Raw genomic sequence first — 13,776 nt, 5'->3', positions numbered from 1 at the left:
ACAATGCCTAGTAGATATCCTTCTCCAAGCTCCCCAGCTAGCAGTCTTGTGTGAATGCCGATATGGCGAAAGATGTACGAATCATGTGTGCTCCCTGGGTATCTGGCCATGAGATCAGTTATGATGTAGGAAGCATTGCAAATCACCTGTATATTCATTGAATGTTGGTATTTCCGGTTGCGGTACACATACTCTGTGGCTGATGGTGGACAGATTGCAACAAGTGTCCCATTTATGGCACCTAGGACGTGGGGGAACTGTGTTATCTGGTAAAAATGAATTTGTGTCTGCTGTTTATCCTGTGGGGTGTGGGGGAATCTGATGTACTGGTGTAGTTTGCTCAGCATGGCATTGATAAATGCATTGAAAAATCTAGAGAGGGTACTCTGTGAGACCCCTCCAGCTGCTGCTATGACCCCTTGATAGCTCCCTGAGGCGAGTAGGTGGAGGAAGCATAATACCTGCACATGGGTGGGTATGCTGTAAGTACTTAGTGTTCTGCAACTGCAGTATGGGTTGTAGCTCAGCTATCAGATCAAGTATCATGGCTGAGTTCAACCTATACCTCTCATATATTTCCTCCTCTGTCAGGTTAAAAAGTGTAATGCGCACTCTGAAAATGCACTCCTGTCTCCTCCTCCCTCTCCTCAACCTGCAAAGATCCTCATCCTCCTCGCCATGATGTAGAGTGCAGCCATTGTGGAAAAGAGTCTGAGGCATTCTGTGCCTCTTTATATAGGTTGCACCTGGTTACCACCTAGTGTCACTTAGTGGTATTTTTCATGTGCAAAATGCCATTCTGTGAAAAATCGCAATTTGCGATTTTTTTATGCATCGATTTGCGACTTGGATTTTTTGAATCGCAATTTGCGCCTCGTAATTTCCTACTGAAAATACCGACTCGCAAAATGCAACTCACAAAACCAGGTTGCAACGCAAAAAATCACAATTTTTGAGATTTCTTATTTTTGGTCTGCTAATGGCTTTCATGCATCGCTGACCACGTTTTTGCACTCGCAAACGGCCGATTTTTGTGATTAGCACCGTTTGCGAGTGCAAAAAAGTTTCATACATCTGGCCCTTAGGGTTTTTGATGAATCTACAAGCCATATATATCCCTGCAACCAGAAGCGTCCAGCAGATGTATCGATATATTGCTTTCCAAAATCTGCCATAGCTGCAAAAAGTTATACAAGAAAACATGGACAGAAATGACTCTTTTTTCACCTCAATTTCAGTATTTTTTTATTTTAGCTGTTACTTTCTGTAGGAAAACCTTGAAGGATCTACTCAAATGACCCCTGCTGAATTCAGAATTTTGTCTCTGTTTCAGAAATGTTTAGCTGTCCAGGATGCAGCATTGGTTTCACACCCATTTCTGGCTTTACCTGGAAGGAGACTGAAAGCACAAAAAATATTAAATATAGGGTATGTTCCAGTAAAATGCCAAAACTGTTTTGAAAAATGTCTTTTTCTGACCCAATTGTGCCTGTTCCTGAAAGCTGGGAAGATGGTGAATATAGCATTGTAAACCCTTAGTTGATGCCATTTTCAGGGGAAAAACACATGCTTCCTTCTGCAGCCCGTTTTCCCCATTTCTGTGGAAAGAACTAACTTTTAGCTGTATTTTGGCTAATTTCTTGGTCTCCTCTGGGGGAACCCACAAACTCTGTGTACCTTTAGAGTCCCTTGGATGTTGCAAAAAATGATGCAAATTTGGCATGAGTAACTTATGTGGACAAAAAGTTATGAAGGCCTAAGCACAAACTACCCCAAATTGCCAAAAGAGGGCTCAGCTTGGGGGAGGAGGGGGATGGAAGGCCCAGCAGCTAAGGGGTTAATAAACCCAAGTTGCTGTTTTGTTGGATACACATTTGTCCAGCCATTACTTTTCTACATAAGTAATTTGTGTTGTATGCCAACAGTTGTGTATGTTTCGCCATGACTACTGATCCATTTTCTGTTGTTGGCAAAATCTGACTTTGTGGGCAGTGCTGATGCCTTCAGGTTCACTGTATGGATGTGTGTTTATTAATCTAACTGGGGTGTCATTGCATTGTGTTAGGTTCAACATGGAAAATGTTTAATCTTATGTTGGCCAATGCCATCCTATATGGTGATGGAAGTGTCCCCCCTCTTATGGATTGGACATTTGTCTCATTGCTGCCATATGTCCATATGGATTGGACATTTGTCTCATTGCTGAAAGTTTAGTGTTTTGTTTGGAGGGTGTACAATTGTGCTACCTTCCTTTACATTTGACTGATCATGTGTCCATTTTGATGTGGGTACCTCACAGCTACTTCATCTACATGTATGGGCCATGCTGTTGCTGGTGTATTGGCTTTCTTGACTTGCAATTACACATTTGACACATAGGCATGGCAATTGGTAATACTATTGATTGTTCCTGAGATACATGATGGTCCAATTCCTGTGCAAATAGCATTTTCGGAGCATGTGCAAAGGGAAATGTTTTCCCAGAGCAACATCCTTCCAGGAGTGCTCCTTATGCCCCCTTCGTTATTGTGCAGATCTTGTTTGCATCAAGAGCTTTGGATATTTGTCTCACAAAATATTGTGCATGCCATTGACCTTCCATTGTGTTGCAATGTGGGTGACATGTGTGGGTCCATTAAAGGGGATGTTTCATGGGAGGGGTATTTGTGTTAAATGACACATCCATACATATGTCTCTTCGATCTGATGACAGTCCATGGAATGTGAGCAATGTGAGGGTGTTAGTTTAATTGAGGTTCTCAGTCTACTATAGGCCATAGGTGCATTTTTCAATTAAGTTTTTCCCTATTTTAACTGCTTGTGTGCTAGATATATTTAATATTTTTTTATTCATCTTGTGATTTGTGGTTGATTTGTATACATGTCAGATTTAGGGCCTCATTACGAGGTTGGCGGGCAGATCGCCCACCCGCCAGCCCCTTGGGGAAGAGACTACTGCAGAGCTAGAGGTCTCCCACTCAGTCTTATTATGATGTTTTCACAGGGCTGATCGGCAGAAACCTCCATATTAGGAGGTTTCTGCTGGACATCCCACTGAAACAGTGTAGTGCATTGGCTTCATGGAGCCGAGCCCAATGCCGTCGGACAGAGGGGGCTCCCAGTACCCTTGGAATGCACATTGTCTGCTGTAGCAGGCAGTGCACATTCCAAGGGTGCTGGGCAGGGAAGCCCCTATACTGCCAATGCCTAGTCGTGGCCAGTGCAGGGTCTCCTCTGTTGCCCCCAGCACTGCCTTTCCGCCAGCCTTTTCATGCCGGGATCCCGCTAATAAAAGGCTGGCATAAAAGGGACTCATGATCAGCATGGTGGTGCTAAACTTAGCACTGCAGTGGCTGACCACACCTCCAACCACCGCTTCCCATTGGGAACCATGTTCCTGGTGGTGGTGATCCCCTGGTGGTCTGCCTGCCAGCATTGTAATCTGGCAGACAGACCACCTGGAGTGCGGCAGTTCGACTGCCACCACAAGATTGGTAGTCTTAACACCACCAAATTTATAACGAGGCCCTTAGTTTTTTGTCTGTATGTACCTGGGGGTGGCCAAGCCCATATAGCCAGACATTTTAGTCTATTATTTCTCATGCACTTTCCCACCAAGCAGAGTAACTCATCCACCAAATTCTAAATCAGGCCCTCATTTTTAATTGTTATATTGTTTTTGGTGATGGGTAAAGGGAGGTTGCTGGGGTTTACCACCTGTTAAAAATTCTGATTTATTTATGAATTTGTCTTTCAAAAATACCTGTTAGCTACTCAAAGAGTTATAATTGTCTGCATTATTTTTAGTAATAAAATACATACATGTAATTTTTATTTTTGTTTCATTAATTATTAATATTGTTTGCATTTTTTTTTTAAATCTATGATTGCATTTGAGATGCAAGGGACTTAAGTGGCTTGGGAGGGGAATATTGTATATTCAGTATTCAATTTTGATATATAGAATGAATGTGTTCCCTTTTTAAAAAATACTTTGTCAGTACTCTAAGAGGTCTTTTTCAGGAGATTTTTCTAAATGTTTTGACAGTGATTTATGATTTTGTAAAGAATTACTTACATTTGTATCTTCAAACATTTATGATTATCTTTGTTTAGCAGTGGGATGCAAAGAATTTAGGAGTCCAAGGTGAAAAGTATTTTAAATTTGGTATTTCATTTGTATTTATGGGGTGGAATTTATTGTTTAAAATAATACTTTCCTAGGTAAACAATCTATGAAGTTTTCAAGGAGTTTATTTAGGTTGCTGTTCTTTTGTTAACAGTACACATATAGACAAAATATAAACATGTAGAACATTTATAATTTCAATGCAATATTTTTAATGTTAAAATATAAATAGACATTTTTTCTTTGTAGTATGAAAATTCAATATAAAATATGTATTATTTTTTTAAATATACTTTTTTTATTAAAATGCATAAGCATGTTCATTACAATTAAATGACTTTTCAAACATTAACAGAACAATAAAACCATTTTGTAAACAATTTTATCTTTAATCTGTGAAGTTCTGTGGTCAGAAAGATGCTGCTCTGCTGGTCAAGTTCAAAGATTTTTCTTGCCTAGTCAGAGAAGAAAGGATACATTTACTGCAGTCCAGTCTAAAGGAGACTAGTGAAATTAAATACCTATGCTTTTGTTTGTTTTGTATGTATTTAAAAACCTTTGCCCCTATCCAGGTTCCCTAAAATAGCACTCCCTGTCTTTATTTTTGGGCTAGAGCTTTTTTTCAAACATAACGTAGTAAGCAGAATTGTAATTCTCTACTACTACATGTTTTAGAACTTCGCTATATACTTTAAAGTAACAGAGGGGCATATTTATACTCCGTTTGCGCCGGAATTGTGTCGTTTTTTTTTACGCAATTCCGACGCAAAACTAACTCCATATTTATACTTTGGCGTTAGACGCGTCTAGCGCCAAAGTCCATGGAGTTTGCGTCATTTTTTAGCGTGGACACCTACTTTGCGTTAATGAGATGCAAGGTAGGCGTTCCCGTCTAAAAAATTGACTCCGAGGCATGTGCGCCGTATTTACACTCCCGGGCAAAATTCACGCCCGGGAGTGGGCGGGTCAAAAAAAATGACGTACGGCCGCTTTTGCGCCGTTTTTTAGCGTCTGGAAAAGGCAGGCGTTAAGGGACCTGTGGGCTCTGAAGGAGCCCAGAGGTGCCCTCCCATGCCCCCAGGGACACCCCCTGTCACCCTTGCCCACCCTAGGAGGACACCCAAGGCTGGAGGGACCCATCCCAGAGACATTAAGGTAAGTTCAGGTAAGTCATTTAAAAAAAAAAAAAATTGTGGCATAGGGGGGCCTGATTTGTGCCCCCCTACATGCCACTATGCCCAATGACCATGCCCAGGGGACATAAGTCCCCTGGGCATGGCCATTGGGCAAGGGGGCATGACTCCTGTCTTTGCTAAGACAGGAGTCATTTCTATGGGGGTTGGGAGTCGAAAAAAATGGCACAAATCGGGTTGAGGTGAAAAATTTGCCTCAGCCTGACTTGCCCCATTTTTTGACGCCCAAGCTCCATATCCCCCTACGCCGGCACTGCCTGGTGTACGTTGTTTTTTTCCATGCACACCAGGCAGCGCCGGCGGCTATGCCGGCTAACGTCATTGATTAAATACGGCGCCCGCATGGCGCTTCAGAATGGCGTTAGCCGGCGCTAATTTTTTTGACGCAAAACTGCGTTAGCGCAGTTTTGCGTCAAAAAGTATAAATATGGCCCAGAGTGTTCATATGTATGGCTTCTTATGGGGTATATAGATCATAAGGAGGTCTTGGGTACCACATTAAACTTAAAACTACTATCTGTTTTTTCCCACTCTCTGGCAGGGTTTTTGAAATTGGCACAGTTTTTCTGGTTTATAAGTATGTTTTCCACTTGATTTTGCAATGATGTTTTCATGTAGCATCTTTGTTTTACCTTTTTAGACATTTTTCAATTGATATGCTTTCTGTTATGTGTTGTTGTTTTATACTTGGATTAATGTGGAGTAAAGTTGGTACGATTTTACAATACTACTGTTACTCAAAAAAGTTGACTGCTACTGATAGGAAAAAATGTTTTCTTTTAAAGAATCCAGTTTTTATTATTCGCAAGAGGTGAAGTATATAGAATATTATTTTACAACTAGTCTATACCCCCCAAAGAGGTCAAATTGATGAGCCTTTTAAAAGACTTGCTCACATTTTCCTTTTATTGTTGGTGATTTATGGGTTGCAAGGTACTTGCTAAAGATTACCATTAATGCATTTCATGGAAACTTTGGTCCTTTTTCAAAGTTTCCAGGACATTGTAGATATTGAGATTGTGTTTTTTTTCCCTATGGAATTAGAAAATGAATTATGTCAACCCATTACAGCGTTATTCTATGCTCCTTCCTCTAAAGACATCAGGAAGCAGTTCCAGTCTCAATTCAGAGTTTTGAAACCCTTTTATAACCTGACCTGTTTCGATGGCTGATCCACATTTTTTCAAAGTAATTTTTTAAAGATGCCAAATGTTTTTAACTTTATGAAAGCTACTATTATCGAATGATAGTGGTATGGACATTAGGTGGGATAAACACTAATATTTAATGGTTAAACAGTGGCTTACTGTCTTGCATTTATTCATTTACTAAGGATGCTTGTTGAAGTTTTCTCCACATTGAAACAAATCCTTGAATTTGTGTGTCAGGGTACTTATTTTAAAAGCTTTTGTACTTTTTTATTTCAATACCAATCATTATTTTCTCTGGATTTTAGTTTTTTGTTTTTCCTTTAACCAAGGTTAGCAATTCAGTATAAGATGATGACTAATCTGGTGGTAAAACAAACAATAGTGGCATAGAATATTATTTATTTTAGAGTGAATAGTGTCAATTTGGGCCCATGGATGGCGCGTACATTTAAATGTCGCATCCATATGCCAATTTACACTATTCTCAAGAGTAACTATTGAGAGAGATCACATTTTATTAATAAATTAGTGGCATGGTCATAGCACATTGCAGTTTTAAGGCCTAACAGAGAAAATAGCATAGAAATGAAAATGTGCAAAAGGTGGTGGACATTTGTACCTACCTTTCACATTTCTGACACCATGTTTAAAATGAAAATAATTTGCATTTATAAATGTGTCAATTAACAATGAGTATTAATATGAGAGTATTACTTTTAGATAGAAACAGTAGAAATAAAATGTATTTTGAAATCGCTTTGACGTAACATGAAAAATGTTTAGTAAAATAATTTGTTTTACATATTCGATTTGAATTAAATGTGCACTATAGTTTTGTTAATGTCTTAAATGTATTAATGTGCATTGGGCTTTCTTAACATGACTAGGCCTGACAATTCATTTTGCCAGCAGCAATGGAAAAAAGTTGGGTTCATTTTCCCCTTTGACTAGAATTTTCTTTTCTTAGACAGTAAATGTATTGCATTCCAAGAGAAAAGCATGTTTAGTTAATGCAACAATATTTGTTGTAGCTGGTGAATTGCACAGGGTGATTCAAGAAGCTTATGAGAAAGAATATTAGCTTAGTTTATTGTGTGTCGTGAGAAAGGAACTCTTAGGAGCAGATTATTAGAAAATTTAATATTTTAGCGGAACCACATGAAGTCATAGTAAGGAATAATAGACTATTGCTGAGAGGATTTCTGTATGTATCAAAACTTGGTAGTGCAATCTACAGTGATTGTATGCTGAAATCAACGCCCAGTGTGTGCCCATCTAATTGACCAAATAAATGGATTGTGGTTATTTTAAATAGTGAAGAACTAAAACTTTGGTCCATCGCCATCTCTTCTGAGAATAATGTATATGATTTCTTAAGTCTGCTCTCTCACTCTCTGTTTTCTCTATGTTTCCTGATCAGTTGATAGTCTTAGCTGCTGTATTATGTTATGTGATTCAGAACTATTGATTTGTCCTATGTGCAGACCTTGTTCTGCATTGTCCTGATACTGCTGTCAACTGACACTGGAAGATGGTGCCGCTCTGTCTCGATGAATGAACACTGTCTGCTGTCCCATAAGGTGAGGTTAAACTAAATGTGATTTCTTGTTTCCCTTTTTCCGTTAGTAACTTACACAAGCACATTTTTACAGTTAGATACCCTAGTTAGATGTTTTCCAAATTATTGTTGCCTTCTCTTATTCTTGTTTTTGCCCACATGTGTTAACCCGTTCCTATATATCCAAATCTTAATTCTGGCTAGTGAGCAGACAGGTTTTTGTTTTTTGTGCTCACTATATTTTGCATTTAGGTTCTGCATGAGAAGTGTATGAAACAGCTCTGAAGTGAGTTGCAGCTGCTGAATGGAGTGAGTATGACATAATTCGGTCTGTGCTGGGATAGGTCTATTGGTGAGGAAAGCTGCGCACAGATTGGTTGACAAGACTGCACAGCTATAGGTTGAGAACAGCTCGTAAGTAGGATTGTGCGATTGAAAATTACTTACTGGTTTTGTAAATGTGTGAATTAGATTTGTGTGTAAATTAAGTTTTCAAAGCTTTAAGTAGTGCATTGAGAGATGTCTTTATTCCAGTTAGGTCGGGTGAGCCGACTCCACCTGAGGGTACACCAACATTTGAGGTAATGGGAGGAAGAGGAGGTTCAGCATGTCTTTGGGTAAATCAATGGTGCAAATTAACTGAGAAGGAATGCACCTTAGCTTTCCCTAGTTATGGAACCTTTAATTTGAGGATTTTAGAGAATCTGAGGAGGGTGATGTATGAATCGAAGCCCCTTCCTCGACATGAACAATTTGAAGCACTTGCTATTTGGGAATTAGGTGCGAGACAAAAAGAGGCTCAGAAATTCAAAAGGAGAATGAGGAAATCATAAATGACACTAGCAGAAGCTAGATGGGATACATAGCAGAAAATGTGGAGAACAGATACATCACATGCAGTGAAGATGTTTCCAGCAATTACTCAGGAAGGTGATGGAAGTGTTAAGCCTAAAGCCAAAAAGTAATCTGAGGAAGATGCAAAAAAACAAAATTGGGTGAAAATAAAAGGGTAGCAGATGGTGAGAGTGAGTCAGATGATGAATTTATAACTCAGTGGTTGCAGAATTGTCCCCCACCATATAATTCAGTTGAATCAGTAAATCATAATGTAGTCTCAAATGTTGCCACAGCTCCAGTTGTATAATTCCAAACGTACCTACTGCAAATGTTGCATAGGTGCCAGTGATTTATCTGACAGTTCCAAATGTTAATAGTTTAGGGCCTCATTATGAGTTTAACGGTCTTTTGGCAAGACTGCCATGGTGGCAGCTGCAAAAAGAATGCCATATCAAGAATAACACTGTGAAGTCCACCAAAAAACAGCCAAATATTTGAAACCTGATAATGAAATATAATACACTGTTCCAAAGCTGATACAAGGAAAAAGAAAAGGAGTCCTGATAATCAGGAGCAAAAGTCCTCACACACCACATATGGTGTCATGCTTCATCATCGGACAGCTCCTCGTCAGGCCGGCGCTGCAATGCCTGACGGGCACCCCCCGAAGGGGGGCTCTTTGCCGGAGATCTTTTTATTAATGATGAAGCCGCGGAACCAAATGTGGGTCCGAAAAAGAGGAGGAAAAAAGGAAAGGACAAAGTAAAATTGGCTCAAAACCCTCACTAAATGGTTTATTATTTGCTGTTGGGAATTGGTCAAGATTAAAAGAAGTTACAAGGGAGTGAAACAAGAGATAATGCTCAGGCACTCGTACAAAAAATCAGGGCAAAGGAAGACGGTAATTATCCGAAATCCCTCAGTATATGGTCAATATGCGGTCGACATGTTTCGCGTCTCTTATGGTCCAAAAGGATCCCCTGACGCTTCTTCAGGACCTACTAAATCATTGGATTATTCCAATTGAAAATAAAGGAAACAAATATTATTATCCCTTTTCTCAGCTCCTGCAATCTAACGCTCACAGTCAAGACGTCATCAGTCACTTACTAGAGATAAACCGGACTGGCTTTTCTTTCCTATCAGTCACCCAACTCCATTCTGAGAAAGGGTATCCGAATTCGGGAACGCAGCCGCGGGGGTAGGTGCACCACTGAGCTCCGGCAACACTACAAATTCACTGTAAACCGGGCAACAGGCCTCCGCCGCCCGCCGAAGTTAGAATCACCCCCTAAGTCTACTTCACACACCTTTTAGTCAGTTAAAGTATTGATTGATGAGCTCCACCCTAGTCTCCTGCTTCATCTTCCTCTGGCACTTCATCACTTGGCAAATCTGCATTTGCACCCACAGATTCTGCTGGCTCCCCCTCTTTTGGTATAAATGGTATCTGTTGTCTCAGGGCAAGATTGTGGTGCATGCAGCAGGCAACTATTATTTGACATACCTTGTTGGGTAAGTAGAGGCGGGCTCCTCCTGATGTGTCCAAGCACCCAAATTGCCTTCAGGAGCCCAATAGTCCACTCAATGACATGCTTTGTCCTCCCATGAGCCTCATTGCAGCGGACTTTCCCTGGCGTGGTTGGGTACCTCACTGGTGTCAACCACCAAGGACGGCTTGGATAGCTGGAGTCACCTGTGAACAAATTGGTAGAACAACACACACATATATGTGGGACATGCAACATTGTGATGGTAGGAGACATACATTGCAAACACACATTTCAGTTGTAACTTACCAACCAGCCAGACCCTCTCTGTGTGGAGTCATGTCATCAGCAGTGGGACATCACTGTTCCATATGATAGAGGAATCATGGACTGATCCTGGATACTTATAACTGACGTGTGAAATGTACTGGTCTGCCAGACACACCACTTGAATGTTTATGGAGTTGTAGTTTTTCCTGTTCCTATACACCTGTTCATTTGCATTAAGGGGAACCAAGGCTACATGGGTGCCATCTATGCCTTCAACAACATATGGAATGTGTCCCCTAGCATAAAACTCTGCCTTCACAAAGGCCAAATCTGCATGTAGGGTAAGCTGATGTAGCTGTCCAGGTGTTTCAACAATGCACACAGTACATCCCTCAAACCAGACTGAACATGGGCTGAGACATTCCTGCAGTTATTGGACACTGTATTCTGAAAGGACTCAGTGGCCAGGAAGTGTAGCACTGACACAACTTGAATGATAGGAGGTATGCTATAGGGATTACGAATGGCAGGCATCAGATATGGCTCCAATTGATCACTAAGATACATGATAGTATGACGATTCAGACAATATGTCTGGATACAATAGACTCTCCTCTATGGTGTGCAGGTCTACTAGTGGATGGTACACTGGTGGTTGTCATCCTCTCCGTATGGCAGGATAACTATATGAAAAAATGCCAACATAGTATGTGACATTCAGCATGCAGAAATCTTGTAAAGACAGATAAACAACTCACAAATATCTGCTGTTGAGGTCGGTTACAAACTCTGATGTCTACACTACAGCACATAGCTAGGCACCCGATAACACCATCCTTGGTGCACATTCCCCCAAATAACTATTGAACTACACATACAGATTCATCTCTTATTGTACATGGTTGTAAGTCCAACCGATTTGATATGTCTTACACATATTGTTGCACAAAATCTATGTTTTCAAAGCACATAGCAACCTCCGTGTAGGTGTACATTGCTATCACTACATGTCCTCCAGTAACACAGCATTCACTGCGCAGATGCACAAATTGACAACTAAACATGAAGGCAGTACTCACAGTTGTACTACACAATATGGAGTATAGTTTATGACGCAGATTATAAAACTCTTCCATACATACAATGTGCTTAAAATGGCAGCTGCCTGACTTACAGTATTGGACGTATGGAAGTGACCTAAGTCCACCAGCGGAAGTCGTCATGGTGGTAGGCAGTCACAACTGCAGTGGAAACTACCACTGGAAGAAATTGCTGCCTATGGCGGACTTTGGCCACTGACGATGTCCACCGGCAGTGACGGTCATGTAGGTGGTGGAGTGACCGCCATCTTCTGCAGTCTTGTTCACTTGACTCCTGACACTGCTGCCAGCCAGACTTTCACTACCTGAGCTGCTGTGAGCTGCCTCTGGAAGCTATCATGCCACATCCTCCATGTGATAGGGCCCCAGCCTTCACCCCTGAAGAGCTGGATAAGCTTGTGGAGGAGGTCCTATCCCTGCAGAGACAGATGTATGGTGCACCAGAGGTGCAGCTGAGTCCAGTGCAGTACCAATGTGTGATGGGTGTGGTGTATGGTTCTGTACCTGAAATGTAAAGTAGTGAAAGTGTTGATGCATGCAGGTGATAATATGTAAATGTGTGTGAGTTGAGAGGATGTGAATGTTTGCTTACTAGCTGTCACTGAAGTGCACTGTCCACTACTATTGGTATGGTACATGTGGACATGACTTTTTCCTTTTGTCTGTGTCATGCATGCAGGTCAATACCCATCGGAAGAAGGGAATTTGGCGTGCCATCGCCAAGCAAGTGCGGACCCTCGGGGTCCACAGCCAGCGGAGCACACACTGTTGGAAGTGGTGGGAGGACCTGAGATGCTGGGCCCAGAAGAATGCAGAGACCAAGCTGGGGATGTCCTCCCAACGAGGAAGGGGTGCCTGTCCGATCTTAGCACCCCTAATGGCCCACATTATGGCTGTGGCCTACTGTGAGTTGGATGGGCGTTTGAGGGCAGCACAGCAGTCACAAGGAGGTAAGAACTGACAGAACTCAGGTACTTGCCTCTGAAAGGTTAGTGTATGATATCCAAGTATTACAGCTGTGACAATGTGGTAGGTGCTACAGGTAGGGTGTATGGGAACATATTATTCACCTTTGTCAACCTATTAGTATGACTGCATGTAGAGATGCACATGTGACTGTGTCATATGTGTGACTCAATGCAGCCATACATATTTATAACCTGCTGTGACATCCTTCCCCCCTAGTGTTCCCAAGTCCATTTACCCAAATTGTAAGTTGTATAGCTCTTTGGTCTCTGACCACTTCTATTACCCTGGGCCTAGCTCTATGTGCAACATTGGGTCTGAAAGGTGAGTAACAGGGCCAAGTAATCCTGTATCCTGAAATAGATGGACACTTCATGTGAGGCTGTCATACCAATCAGGCTTTTGTTATGGCCAACTTACTAAACTCCCTATGAGGTTTGAGGAGAAGACCTTGTGATGTCAATTTAATACATTGGGAAATGTAAAGTGTTATCATGTGAAATTCATGGTGAAAATAATACATTGACATTACATGACATTACATTGACATGTGTACAAATACCTTTTATGGTACTTTTTGGTGTTGAGAAGGTAATTGGCTAGGCTGCTGATCCCTTAGCCCATGTATATTGTCCATGCTACATAGGGCAATACCATGCCTATATGAGTGCAACAAATGTTATTTCCCACCTACATCATGTGTCAATTGATACTTTGTGCCTATTATTATGTTGAAACCTCTTCTTTGCCAGATTTACCTTTGCTAATCTGAGGCTGTTTCAACAGTTTTGGTAATGGCTCTGCTCATTTCTGCCTGGCTTAATGGTGTAGCAGGTATTCCATTTCACATACATATGTTGTTGTTATGGGATATGTTGTGATTCAATTTGCTTGACTCTAGGTATATGTGTCATTCATGGTTACATTAGTAATCAGTTGTGTAAGTGTTAGTTGTGGACTAAGGTAATGGGAATCTCATGTCTGGACAGTTATTAGTTATGTATGTGTTTAGATATTGTCATGGAGAGGTTTCTAATCAGTATGGTGTAAAACTATGAGCCCTTCATGCACATCATTTGGTG

This window comes from Pleurodeles waltl, chromosome 1_2 (assembly GCF_031143425.1).
Source record: "Pleurodeles waltl isolate 20211129_DDA chromosome 1_2, aPleWal1.hap1.20221129, whole genome shotgun sequence".
In the NCBI taxonomy this organism is placed as follows: domain Eukaryota; kingdom Metazoa; phylum Chordata; class Amphibia; order Caudata; family Salamandridae; genus Pleurodeles; species Pleurodeles waltl.
Note: the sequence above shows the minus strand (reverse complement) of the source record.